Raw genomic sequence first — 12,854 nt, 5'->3', positions numbered from 1 at the left:
ACAGGAAAACCGAGGGAAAAGTGGCTACATCGTCGCTGCGTGTGCTTGGTCAAAACGATTTTCTGGGCGAATCGCGTCGTGGCGGTGGTGATGGACGACGACCTCAATCTCACCCTGGATGGCAACGACTAGCAGGGCTTACTACCCCACGAAGAAAGTGAGCTCCGAGGTTCATTTCACACACCAAGTTTCCCAAGAAGGTGCTGCTGTGGCTAACAATCAGCGAGAAGAGGACATCAAAACCGCTCTTTTTTCGCTCCGGAGTGGCCGTGAACGGGGAAATTTATAGTACAAAGTACCCGCTGGAAGAACGAAGATGAAGACGCGGTGTTCTGCCCGAATCTGGCGTCGGTTGGAGCAGATGGCGGTTGAATATCGATGTAGTACCCAAGTCGGTGAACTCACCTAATGTCCTCCATCTACGTCCCATCGAGAATTTCTGAGCAAACCTGAAGCGTAAGATCTGCTCCAACAATTTTGTCGTGAAAACTGAGGAGGAATTGATAAATAAAGCGAAGAAAGAACTCAAAAACATGTCTACACGCATGTTGTCGTCCGCCATGGCGAATGTTCTGGTTAACTGCCGGAAGGTCGCTCGTAAGGGCGTAGAATTTTTTGCAAGTACGCTAATATAATTAATTTCATGGGAAATTTATCAAACTCATTTAGCTGCCTTAGTTTTTTTTATCACTATCCGAAAAAAGTCCATTTTTTCAGTGCAAACGTAAACCATAATCGCTTCGAAGATCACCGGTGCCACGAGTTCCAGGGGGTCAAACGACTTTCCGATCTGGGACAGGACATTCCTCTTCGTCACCTTGTCTTCGTCCTTTGTCGAATTAGGTAATTTGTGGTGAAACAGGTACAGGTCTTTCTTCGGATCCCACCGGAGTCCCAAGGCCTTCATCACTTCATTAGCACTGGAGTCCAGAATAGATACCAGAGTTTCTCGATCTGCTTCAGAAATTCCGTTAAGTACTTCTTTCGAGTTAGAATACCACTTTCGGATTGGGATTCCACCGTTCAGCATCAACGTCTCCAGATTACGGGGTAACTTCTTGGCCAGAATCACTTCGGCCGCTTCCGGATAATTCTTACTCTTGACACAGGCTAGTTGGATGAGCAATCTCACAACACTGAGTTTCGTGCTGCTACTGGATGGCATCAAGATACAGTAATACGGCAGGTATTTTCTAGATTGTAAGTTTTCTATTTTTAATTTTTTCATTAAGAATGAAAATACACATTTACTATTTTATTTGTCCAGAAGTCTATTTTAAGAATTTAGGTCATTCCAGGGGCTCCAAGCTTGAACCAGTTTCGCCAGACCAGGCCCAGTCTAAAGTTCATTCGTTTCTTTGTTCCTATAGAATGTCCGAATAGACATCATTAAAGCCTGCATGTTACTCCGTCACCGAGCGAGTACGTACCTACGTCCTGTGCTCAATGCATAATACAGCAAACAGCACAGTCCCTCATCGAAGTCGGCTCGGCAGAGGAACCAGGGCAGGGGCCTCTGATGGTTCGTCCGGAATTCCAGCAGCAAAAAGTTTCCGCTGCTCGCTACTCGCTGCGGGCTGCACTCGATTCTTTCCCTCGCAAGTTGTTCTACACTCTATTGCTTTTGTTTGCCCCGGGGGCAGTCTGAATAGTTTACATTCTGATAGACCTGGTCTAGGATGGTCTAGCTTTGTATGCGATGTTGTACCATCTACCAACCAACCTTTTCGGTGTACAAAAACCGTGTTCACTGCGACAGTTTATAGTGAACAAGTACACAAACAGAAACACACACACAGGCACACAGGCACACATGCATTGCTCCGAACATTAATGTTGAGCTCACAAAACGGTACCGTTCGATGAAGATAAGATTTTTTTTGTTTTATAACAAGCAAAAACTGACTTCTTTTCGCCGGCCCCCGGATCGGAAAAGCAGCAGTAGGCGGAAGGAAGTCGAACATCTTCCAGCTATCGCGTGGTCTGCCATGATAACGATGGAAACTGCATGCAGCAAACGTGCACTTGCAGCACACTGTAAGTAAGTGGGCGGATGGATGGATGCTCGTATCGAAGCTCGAAGCACCCGTCTCGTCCCGTCTATCGACTTTGGTGCAGTTTCTTTTATCTTTCAAAAGAGCGCCCGATCATTATCTCGTTATTCTATTTAGTTTGATTTAGTATAGTGGCGCAACTGGAATAAGAGGTGCCCTACTTTGACTGACTGTTGGGGAATTAAGTTTGTGATGGAAGTTAGGTCGGGCTGTGCTCTTCAGGTGATTCGTAAGTACCATCGAATAAAGTGAACAATTTCACCACAGAATGTGAGAAGCAACAAAAAGATTCCATGCATTATTCGAACGCATGTTCGATTTCTTTGGAAATAACAATTACTGCTTGTTATGATACTTTTTCAAAGAGCCTTCCAAGAGGATAGCAATTTACTGGTTGAACGAATCAATCATTCATTTTCTTTGAAGAATGAAAACAGAATATCCATTCTGTTGAACGCACTCCACCATTAGTCTTTATAGAAAAAAAACGTACAGCAAAACTGCGATAAGCTTGTCAATTATCATGACAATTGCTTTTGATATTTCTTTGCAGTCATCTTGCTAATTGCCAGTGTACTATCTAGCAGCTAATTAATGATCCCTTCAGTTCTCTTCATTTTGAATGAATGGCTTTGTTCTAAGTTGAAAAACGGTTGTAAACAACAACCACCCGCTCCAAGTGCTTTGGAAGCCGTTGATTTCTTTCAGGAAAATCAAGATCCAAGTAAACCATGACGGTAGGCGAACGGGTGTCATTTTTTTGTTGCTATTCTTGCTATCAACGTAAAAAAGTAATTCGAAAAGTTTGCGATTATCAGTCGCCCCTCCGGTACTGAAATTCATATTGCTTTCATGATTGGACCAGAGGCAAAAGAGTGATTTATCGTTCTACATCGCATTACGTCAAAAGTAGTGAAATTAAAATCGTTATTGCTTTCCGCTGGTTGTGTTCTATAAAGAACACTCTGAAGGTAAGAGATCCATGATACGTACGCAAGTGTGCAAATTCGTTTGGTTTTGTTTTGGTATTTGATCAGTTTCTGCTATCTGCAAATAAGACTGATTTTTGAAACTCCGGATTCCGCACATGTTCGCTAAATCTTGTTGGAACCTATTAGAGGGTCGACCCAGCGCATTTTGGCAGCAGTAAACTTTGCTGCTACTGAATTGATGATTGCCTTTTCGTAATCCGATAATATTATGTCAGAATTCAAATCGATGCCAGTATTTTCAGCTACTTCTACAATCGTAGCAAATACTTTACGATACAGTACCTTTGTCTTGGATGTCATAAGTGCATAAACCATAGAAAAAGTATGTTAATTGCACGGTGCACAGCTACCGTGAATTGTAAATAGTTGAAAAAACAAACCTGGTACACTGTCAAATGTGCCATCTATTACCTCATATTTGATCTTTCGATGGGACGAAACTCCGAATAATTTGTAGGGCTCAACTCTTTTGGAACGATATCGATATCATTAGCTTCATACAGTTTCGTAGCGTGCAGTTGGCAGGACTGGCCACCGCCAAGGGCGCCAACTTTAGCTGGCGCCAAAACAGAATCTCAGTACTGAATCTCAGTAAGGCGACATCCATTTAGTACGTCACGCAAATTTTGACCAAAATCGACCTCCCCTCCCCCCCCTTGTCACATTTTGTCACACATTCTTGGCCCCCCCCTGGGAAAGTACGTCACGTCACGCCCCCCTCCCCCCACTGCATAACAACAAAAAATAAATTTTTGTTCCAACCTTTTTATTTCAAGCTATCAATATAATTCGCTTCAATCAATTCATCAAATAAAAGAAATAAACTCAGCAAATAAAATAAGAAAATTTTCGAGCTTATTAATCGATTCACGGATTTTCAAGATGATTTCCAATTGCAGCGATCGGACACGCTTCTGAAGTCGCTGATGTGTTATCGATTAATGTCGCGCATATTCACGATCTAAATTCGTCTGATCTAGCTGAAAAAATCAGGACTTTTTGCTGACGTCTTGTAGCAACACGCCTTGGAAGAACTTTTTTGACGGATCTTGACATTTTGTATATTTTTCCAATCATTCAACATTACCTTAGATGCAAAATTTAATCGGCAAGTGGCATAAACTGTATCCTTTAGGGAGCTTTTGAGTAAGCGGCAGTATAGGTTATACGGAAGAACCTTAAAACCAGCCATGGAACCTCGGTATGAGTATGTTTATCGATTGAGTTCAGCACGAATATCAAGTGGAAACATTGCCATTGGTCTCTGGTAGCACCCCGTAGCCCCTCAGGAGTTTATGCGACTGCTATTTGCGGTTGCAAAAATCTTTTAGGCAGGACTTTACTCAAGGAGCCTTCAGTGGTGTGTAGCATATTCTGCGAAACCTGAATGGAGAGTTCATATTAGAAGAATAAATTGAGTCCTGTTCGCACATATATGTTAAAAAAAGTTATTCAAAAAAATGTAACTATTTCTTTTATAGTCCATCAGTACGTTAATTTTATAGAAGCCTTCAATAGTTGTATCTTAAGCGGGGTACGCTGCTAAAAAGAAAACAGGTCAAGAAAAAATACCCCTTATTCCCAAAGAAATTTTGACAACTGCGTTCAGCGCAATCAGCACAATGCGGAAACTGTGCGAAGCTACATAACAGTCAAATTCTACCAGAGCGCGCAGTGACGGACGAACAATAAATCAAATACTTTTAGATTTGAAATTTGTATATTAAATATCTGATAACACGACGGAGAAAATACCGGTAAGTAGAAAAAATAAGATTATGAAACAATTAGTGAAATTACAACGTTCTTTATTAGCGTTTCGAAACCCGAAGTCTAACCGCCGTCAGTGTTAATAGCCCAGGCTAAGGATTAATCCAGGCACAACTGGAGGTGGCAAATACGCCTCCGCAACGGTAATCAGCGACGATTAGCCGATCAGCATATCACAAATTTAGTTCCTTCGACAGCAACCAATCTGGCAGCAACCCAGTAAGTCCAGTTATCATAGAGGGAAACATCATTCGTACCGGAACCGTTGGTCATTACGGCTCAGGTTCAGCAAGCTACTCAAAAAGTGTCCGTTACCACGGTTAATGTCGTAGTAAGCGGAACTGTGACACAATCCGGAACGATTGCTACCATCCAGGTAGGATTGAAACAGCGAAGGACCCAATTTATGAAGGCGAGAACGAAATGTAGCTGATGATGAAGCGACAAGTTATCAGCCAGTCGCATAAACCACTGTTAATAAGCGCAAATTTTCGCACCAGCTAAACTACAGGAGCAACAGACAGGTACTTCAAATCAACAAATAGCTACGCTGGGGGCTCCAGAATGGCTGTGTCAGTCGGACAGATGAAAACTATCAGTCATGTAAAACGGCTGCAAAAAAGCGGTGGAAAAATGGCTCAAATTACTCAAATCGACAACGTGCAACCGGTTTCCATGAGAACCGACAGGTAGCCTGTACTTGGTAAAACCAGCCCAATGATAATAATGCTGAAACCAGCCTAGGAAGAGTTATTTGTATTTTGGTCTCCGTTTTCCAGCAAGCCATCCAACGAAAAACAATTCAGGTTTGTGATCAAAACAACGGTAAAAAGTTTATTCTAAGTTGTCAATTACAGGTAGTAACAGCAACCCCGGCTGCACAAGCTGCTGTCTGTCCAATTACCATGGAGGAGGATATTTCTTCGCGAATGAAAACTGTTGGAACTTACACCAGCTACATGTCTTGTTGCATTTTTCCTCTCAGATCAACAAATTTTGACTGGAAGCGGTGACTCGACTTGCGCTCTGGGGGATGCCGAGTCCGGACAATTATTACAAAGTTTCCACGGTCATTTAGGGGACGTAACTTCAATAGACTTGGCTCCGAACGAAAAGGGGAACACATTCGTTTCCGGCAGCTGTGATAAGATGGCATTTAGTTGGGATATGCGTTCCGGACATGCAGTTTAATCATTCGGGCGACAGCAATCGGATGTTAACAGTGTTGAATTTCATCCCAGCGGTGCTGCCATCAGTACCCGTGAAGATGATAGCACTTGCCGTTTGTTTGATATACGTGCCGATAACGAGGTTGCAGTGTTCAGCAATGTTTCAGTGTGAATTCAGTCGGTTTTTTCGTCAGTGGACGTTTGCTGTTTGCTGGTTACAACGACTATACCATGAATGTTTGGGACACGTTGAAAGGTCAATGAGTGCGCTTGCTATATGGCCACGAAAATAAGGTATCTAGTTTACAGGTATCTCCTGATGGCACAGCTCTGTCTACTGAAAGTTGGGATTTTACCCTTAGAATTTGGGCTTAAACTATCGACTATGTAGACTGTCGCACTACCAAAGTTATAGATTAATGCTTAATTAGGATACATAATGTAATCAGACTAGTCGCGAATTCGATATTGGATGTCTCTGTGTCTCGTATAACAGATCAAGCTAGATTCAGTGGTTGTCACATTAGTGAAAACTAAGCACTTTTCGCAAATAGCGCAAAAACATATATTTAGTTTTATTGAAATTCATTGCAGGACGAGGAAAATAATTTTACTTTTTTGGTAAGTTTAAGTAAGCAGACTGCTGAATGTAATCAAAACTAAAAATGTTGCACAAGTATTTTCTATATCAATTATATATATATATATATATCGGTTATCAGCATTATCGTGTGGCATATTTATTTTAGATTTAATACAAAGTATTTACATAATATCAAACGAATAATTGTTTCCAATAGATGAATAATAACGATTAATGATTTTTTTTTTCATTTATCCTTTCCGGCGAATAGAGAAAGTACCTCTAGTTATGAAAAATTTGTTCGAAATACTAAAAGACTACCTAAACTCAGATGCAAGTCCAGGTAGTTTACCTTGGCGCCTTGGCTGCGTATGAGGAGTAAATATATTCTTGCAACATAAAATAAATAAACCTAATAATGGCTCTTCGAATTTTTTTTGAAGAATATCTAGAAGTCAAGAGATGCGTCATAACCGTCATAACTACATATTGAAGCACTGTTTAGTTAGGTTAAGTAGTAAAGTAGTAGTAAGTAGTAGGTTAAGGTTAGTAAATAGTAAATCGCAAACTTCTCTTCATTCGGTTTTGTTTTTCTTATTTCGCCTTCGTTTTAATTTTGCGCCGGCTGCTCTTCTTATAACAATTCGTTCCGGACGATTTTTTCCATGTTGTGATGGTTATCAATGTGACCAGTAATTTTTCCAATGGATCATTGCTGCATCGTACAATTACAGCCAAATTTTAAATTGTAGTCTGTGTCTAAAAAAATTTATCCAACAGCGTGGTTCCGCTTTGGGACTACGTATAGACCAGCTGATTGTCGTCGTCATAGAATGTTTGATTCGGATTGGGAATTACCGCCTCTTTCAGATCAGCGTCAGTCATTATCATGGCACGCACATTGGCCAATCATTCAGTGACTCGGGGTGACTCGAAAAGGTGTTCTAACTTGTCTCACGTTGGCGATAAAAGACCGTAGACCCGACGACGAGAAGAAAGCCTTCTATGTCCAGCTGAAAGCAATGTACGACTGCTGCTCGCCACGGGATATTATCGTTATCGGGGACATTATGGCCCAGATCGGCAGGGAAGCAATATATAGGGATAACGACCGGCGGTACAACAGCTTCCAGAGGCCTGGTGATCAGAAGCACTTTCTTTCCCCGCAAAGACTCACAAAACCACGTGGAGATCACCAGACCAACGAACATTGAACTTAGTCGACCATATCCTCATCGCTGGCCGGTTATTCTCGCACATTACCAACGTACGGGGTGCAGATATCGACTCAGATCCTAGTAGTAATACATGTACGCTCAAAACTATTGACGGTATATACTTAGCGATAAAGTCGCCATCGGTTAACATTCGACAATTAGACAATCCGCGAGTTGCCGAGAACTACGCGCCTTTCTCTGTGCTTCGAAAATAGGTGGAGCAGGATATGCCATCAGTGAGGCTGTAAAACGCCAGAAGGAGAGCTTCAGACTAGTGAGACGTGCAAGCTCTATGAGAAGGTGAACCAATCTCGTAAAGGATACACACCGAAGACTCACAAGAGTAGGAACGAGAAGGAAAACCTGCCCACAAACGAGCGGGAGGTGGTTGGTGGGTGGAAGCAGTTCTTTGATAGGTATCTCAATTGCGATATAGTGGATAACAGCGTGTCGACTCTCGATCTTAAAGAGATCCGGCGAGAAATCGGTCAGCTGAAGAATAGTAGAGCCACCGAAAAGAACCGACTGTCGACGAAAGTCTGCAAAAATGGCGAAGATATTAGGAACGGTGCTTCACTGGATAATTCACACCGCTCTTCCGAAAGGCTACACTTCTTTAAAGAAACATGCACCAATCATTCTGACTGGTGCTGGTATAGGTATAAATGGCAAAAACAAAAATTATATTTATTACACCCAATTCTTTTTTCACACGGGGGATGCGTCCCGTGTAAAAAAAACCGTGCAAAAATAAACCGTGTTATTTCGAGAAACCGTGTAAAAAAATCCGTGTTATTTCGAGAAACCGTGCAAATAAAGTCGTGCAAAAAAATCCGCGTACTAGAATCCGTGTAAAAAAAGAATTAGGTGTACAACTGTTGTTGGTGAAATTTTAGAAATACCGTGTTATTTCGAGAAACCGTGCAAAAAAAGTCCGTGCAAAACAAGAATTGGGTGTACTCATATACCTATATAAAGTAACATTAAGTTTATAAAACGTATTCTCTAGTTATAGCTACAAAACTCAAAACATCGTTTATGAAAGCAACTGTTATATTTTGAAGAAATTTTGAATTGAAATTTCACGACCAGTCAAAATGACAGGTCTGATAAATCTACTTTTAACATTATCGAACCTGGTCAGGTCAAAGAGCGAGTCTCATTATAGCATAAGGTCCCCAACGGGAACTGATCAGGAGTACCACCTGACGAGAATATAATTGAGTCTCAAATGTTGACATATCCAGTAGCCCAATTGGAGAATAGCATAAAAACTTTTCCTGCCTGCTAAGCGCGGCAGGTAACGGCCATCATAAATGGAGTTTGTCTTTAAGCATCCTTTGCATTCAGTAGTTTTAGATGTGGTTGAACAACTGAACTCTCGCACACAAGTTGCATTATCTGCGCCGTTCGTTTGGATCTGAAATGTAGGTTTCGTTTAAGCCTTTCTGTGGCTAAGACTCAAACCGCACATTATGTCCTTATCACCACTTGTAGGGTCATATTTTGGCGACCAGTATACTGGTAGCGATCCTCCCGGTGCTGCTTCACTTCCCGGCGGAAGGGGAGCGCTGTTTAAATTCAAAGCTTCCAGCACGATTCACATAACGATTCATAATTTCTTGAATGTTGACCGGTCGATTGCTAATCATAGTATTTAGGATCACGTTGATGTGGGTAGGCTAGCTGAACAAACCGGAATCGGCCGATCCTCCAATAGCATTATAATTAGATACTGACGCACTTTTTGCTAGCAGATCTTTATTCAAAGTGGCGAACACATGCTGCCGCAATATATTAATCGGCGGAAAGTCCAACTGGTCCAACCAGCTCGGATCACGGATCGCGTTTACACAGTTTTTAGTCATAGTATAAATCGTATTATTTCCATTCCGCAACAAAAGGACACTTTCCGAACAATCGTTAAACAATTTAAAGCGGACGCACCTACGAAAGATATTATGCAATTTATTTCCGGCATGAATTCCTTTTGAATCAACGGCAATTGCAAGCTAGTTTCTCCACTAGGTGGGGTGGGTTCTGCCTTCAGCACGATCCGACGTGGTATCTGCCTAAAACAATCCGGCATCCAGGACTAGAAGTGTGCACCGTTTAATCTTTAATATAAATAGTGAATCCTACCGGCTACCGCACCGCGCTCGCGCTGGTACCTGGTACATTCTGGAGTATTTTTCATGCACACTTGCCACTTTTTTTTTGTTTTGCCTTCTGCTGACTGCTGCCGATGACGATCCGTCTTGCCCATTTGTCACTTTTTCTTGCGGAATAATTGAACCGAGTAATATTCCCAAAGTAAAACTGACGTTTAACTCGCGTACATATAAAGGTGCGCCATCTGAACGCAAATCGGAGAACCAGTGTTCCATTTCTTGTGAGGTGCGTACTGCTTAAGAAATCATTAAAGAAATCGATTTCTTGAACATTTCTTGTCCTATCTTTTTACCCATTACTTTTCAGCAGCGTACCCCGCTTTAAAATGAAGGGTAAATTATAATTTCCCGAATAAATTTTTCATTTGAAATTTTTTTCGTGTGACGTCACATAACTTTATATCCCCCCTCCCCCCTACGTCACAAATCGTCACGATTAGGTCAACCCCCCCTCCCCTCTATAAGCGTGACGTACTTTATGGATGGCCCCTAAGACACTCTCGAGTGTAGCAAGGTATTGGGTATAGGGAGTTGTACGAATCATGTATGGCAGTCTAATTCTAAAAAATAATAAATTTCAAAGGAACATTGATTTTAGAAGCAAGAGGACGCCAAATCGGGTTTTCACCTAGGTCGTCACTCTGGTCGCACATTAGCAATTCTTATATATCGTTAACTTCATGTTTTCAAATGAATGGAAAAATCCCTTTCTTCAAGCATTCTACTTGCAATGTAAAATTTTTGATCGGGTAGTTGCTTAAACAATTTTCACGTAGGTTTCGTCGTCCATCAAAATACATCCATTGAATTTCATTAAAACTTGCTCGTACAAACGCCAAGCATGCTTGTTGGCTACCAAATTCCGATTCGGATGTGTACTGACACTGTAAGACCTATAGCCTTATCGAGCGAGGATAATCCGCGTGGTTTGATAGTTGGCATTGGAGTTCTGGTCATATTCCGGATGGTGATGTTCCTCAATATCTTCCTCCTCAGCTCTCGGTCCATAGTTCCGGGTTTCTTAAAAGTTCTTTGCCACCTTTCCACACCTAGGTTCTCTTTATAACCCTTCAGAACATTACACACTGTTGATTTTGGCATCTTTGGCACTTTAGCCAACTTTGATCCCGACTGCACTCTGGGTTTTACAGGTGATTGTGCAAAATTTTTCAAGGTCGTTCGAGTTTCATTATGTAGTGCTCCGCGACGTATAGAAACTTGCACCAGTTATTCTTCAACTTCATAAACATGTAAATAAAGTTATGTCAAATGGTTCCAGTTTCTATTACAAGGAGCACGCACAAGGACGCACGAAGGACGTCCAAATTTGTTTTTAACCAGGCTTCTATTTGGCGTAAGAACCAGGCTGCTATGCTCAAAGCTCACAGCAGCTGTATTCCCTGTAACAGTAGCAGTGAGTCAGTTTTTCTCTGTCGTTACGTGGAAATAAATTTGCAAGATAACATTCAAAATATCCGGAGAAGGTGCCCTGGATCTAATACAAACTTATGGTACTTCCAACGACACGGATGAGGAAATTGATCCAGGTTCACCCACTACGATTCAAGCTAACGTGCAACTGTAGCCAGTACCAGTAGTATCAGTCACATCGAAGTCGAAAGCACTAACGAAACGAGTGCTGGAGAAAATCAAACGCCGTGAAGGAAGGATTGGCTAATCGGAAGCCTATTTTGAAGAACTGTGGATGCGATGCAATGTGTGGTGATAAAATTGGACCCGAATGAAGACTGAAATTTAATACTTGGTTTTGGAGACTGTCGAATACAGAAAAAGAGTCGATTATTTTGCTGTTCAGTAAGCGTAACTCCGCTAAACGCCGGCGTGGTCAGCGGTTCCTTCTTCGGAGGCAATTTTCATACGAGAGTTGTGTTAAGCTCTTTTTTTCTGAATACGCTGGGCTATGAAATCCGAGATTTTAACAAACAACATTCGCAGGTTATCGTTGCTGCTGCTGATTTAGTGGCAATAGGTACGTTCGAAATAACTTTATTGAATAACTTTAACTTGAAATAATGACATGATACTGCCTGCTGCTAAAAACATTAAACGTTCGTGTTGACGCTCTAGTTCTCGCTCGTTGTGCAATAGCTCTTAGCGGAATCTTAGTACTCTACCCGCTTTATTGTCTGCTGGACAAAACAGACGGAAAAGTTGACCTTCTTAGCTACGTCCCGAATCGAAAGGTTCAAATTGTGCTTGAAATAATCCCTCAGCTTTCTTGCCTTCACGAGGTCGGTCGTTTTCACTTTTCTTCCACTGCCAGCTAGCCGCCTGATCGATTCTCTACTGTTTCGCGACCCACCTGTGGAACGTGGGACGAACTGGTCTGGATACCAGGCCAGCGCCCATAATTTCTTGTCGAAGCACTTCTTGCTTAGAAGCCATCTCGATAACCACTTGACAGATTATGTTGAAATTTTGCAAAGGTAGACATTACACTCTAAACTGGCATTACTCAAAATTTCATCAATTTTTACTCATGCAGTAAAAAAGTTATACACAAATGAAAGTGTGGGATTTTCTTCGGGTACAGTCTTTAACTGGCTCAGTTCCTATTAAGGCTGCAAAGTTCTACATGGCAAGCTTCCCGACAGCCTGGTTTCGAGCTTCATTGATCCTGCACCGAAACCGGAAGTAGGTGACGCAGGTCTTGCCAGCGCAATGACCGGCGGCCAAGAAGATTCGAGCTGTAACGATTGAAATAGACCCAATGAAAAAAGCACTTGAAGAAAGGAATTGAGAGCTCAGAACGTTGCAAATAGCAGGCTTTGCAAGCCGTCACCACCAAAAATACTAAAGCACGGTACGAAGAACAAATAAATTCTTACTGGAACAATCGGAATAGACCCACGCGACGAAAAAGGACTATGGATTGGA

The 12,854-nt window shown here is 41.8% G+C and overlaps 1 pseudogene; it reads left to right on the top strand.

Moving 5' to 3' along the window:
• The first annotated feature begins 5,380 nt into the window (after window positions 1-5,380).
• LOC128733571 (guanine nucleotide-binding protein subunit beta-5-like) lies at window positions 5,381-6,360 on the top strand (annotated as a pseudogene).
• Window positions 6,361-12,854: the final 6,494 nt, after the last annotated feature.

This window comes from Sabethes cyaneus, chromosome 2 (genome assembly GCF_943734655.1).
Source record: "Sabethes cyaneus chromosome 2, idSabCyanKW18_F2, whole genome shotgun sequence".
In the NCBI taxonomy this organism is placed as follows: Eukaryota; Metazoa; Arthropoda; class Insecta; order Diptera; family Culicidae; genus Sabethes; species Sabethes cyaneus.
This window is presented reverse-complemented; position numbering and strand designations above follow the sequence as displayed.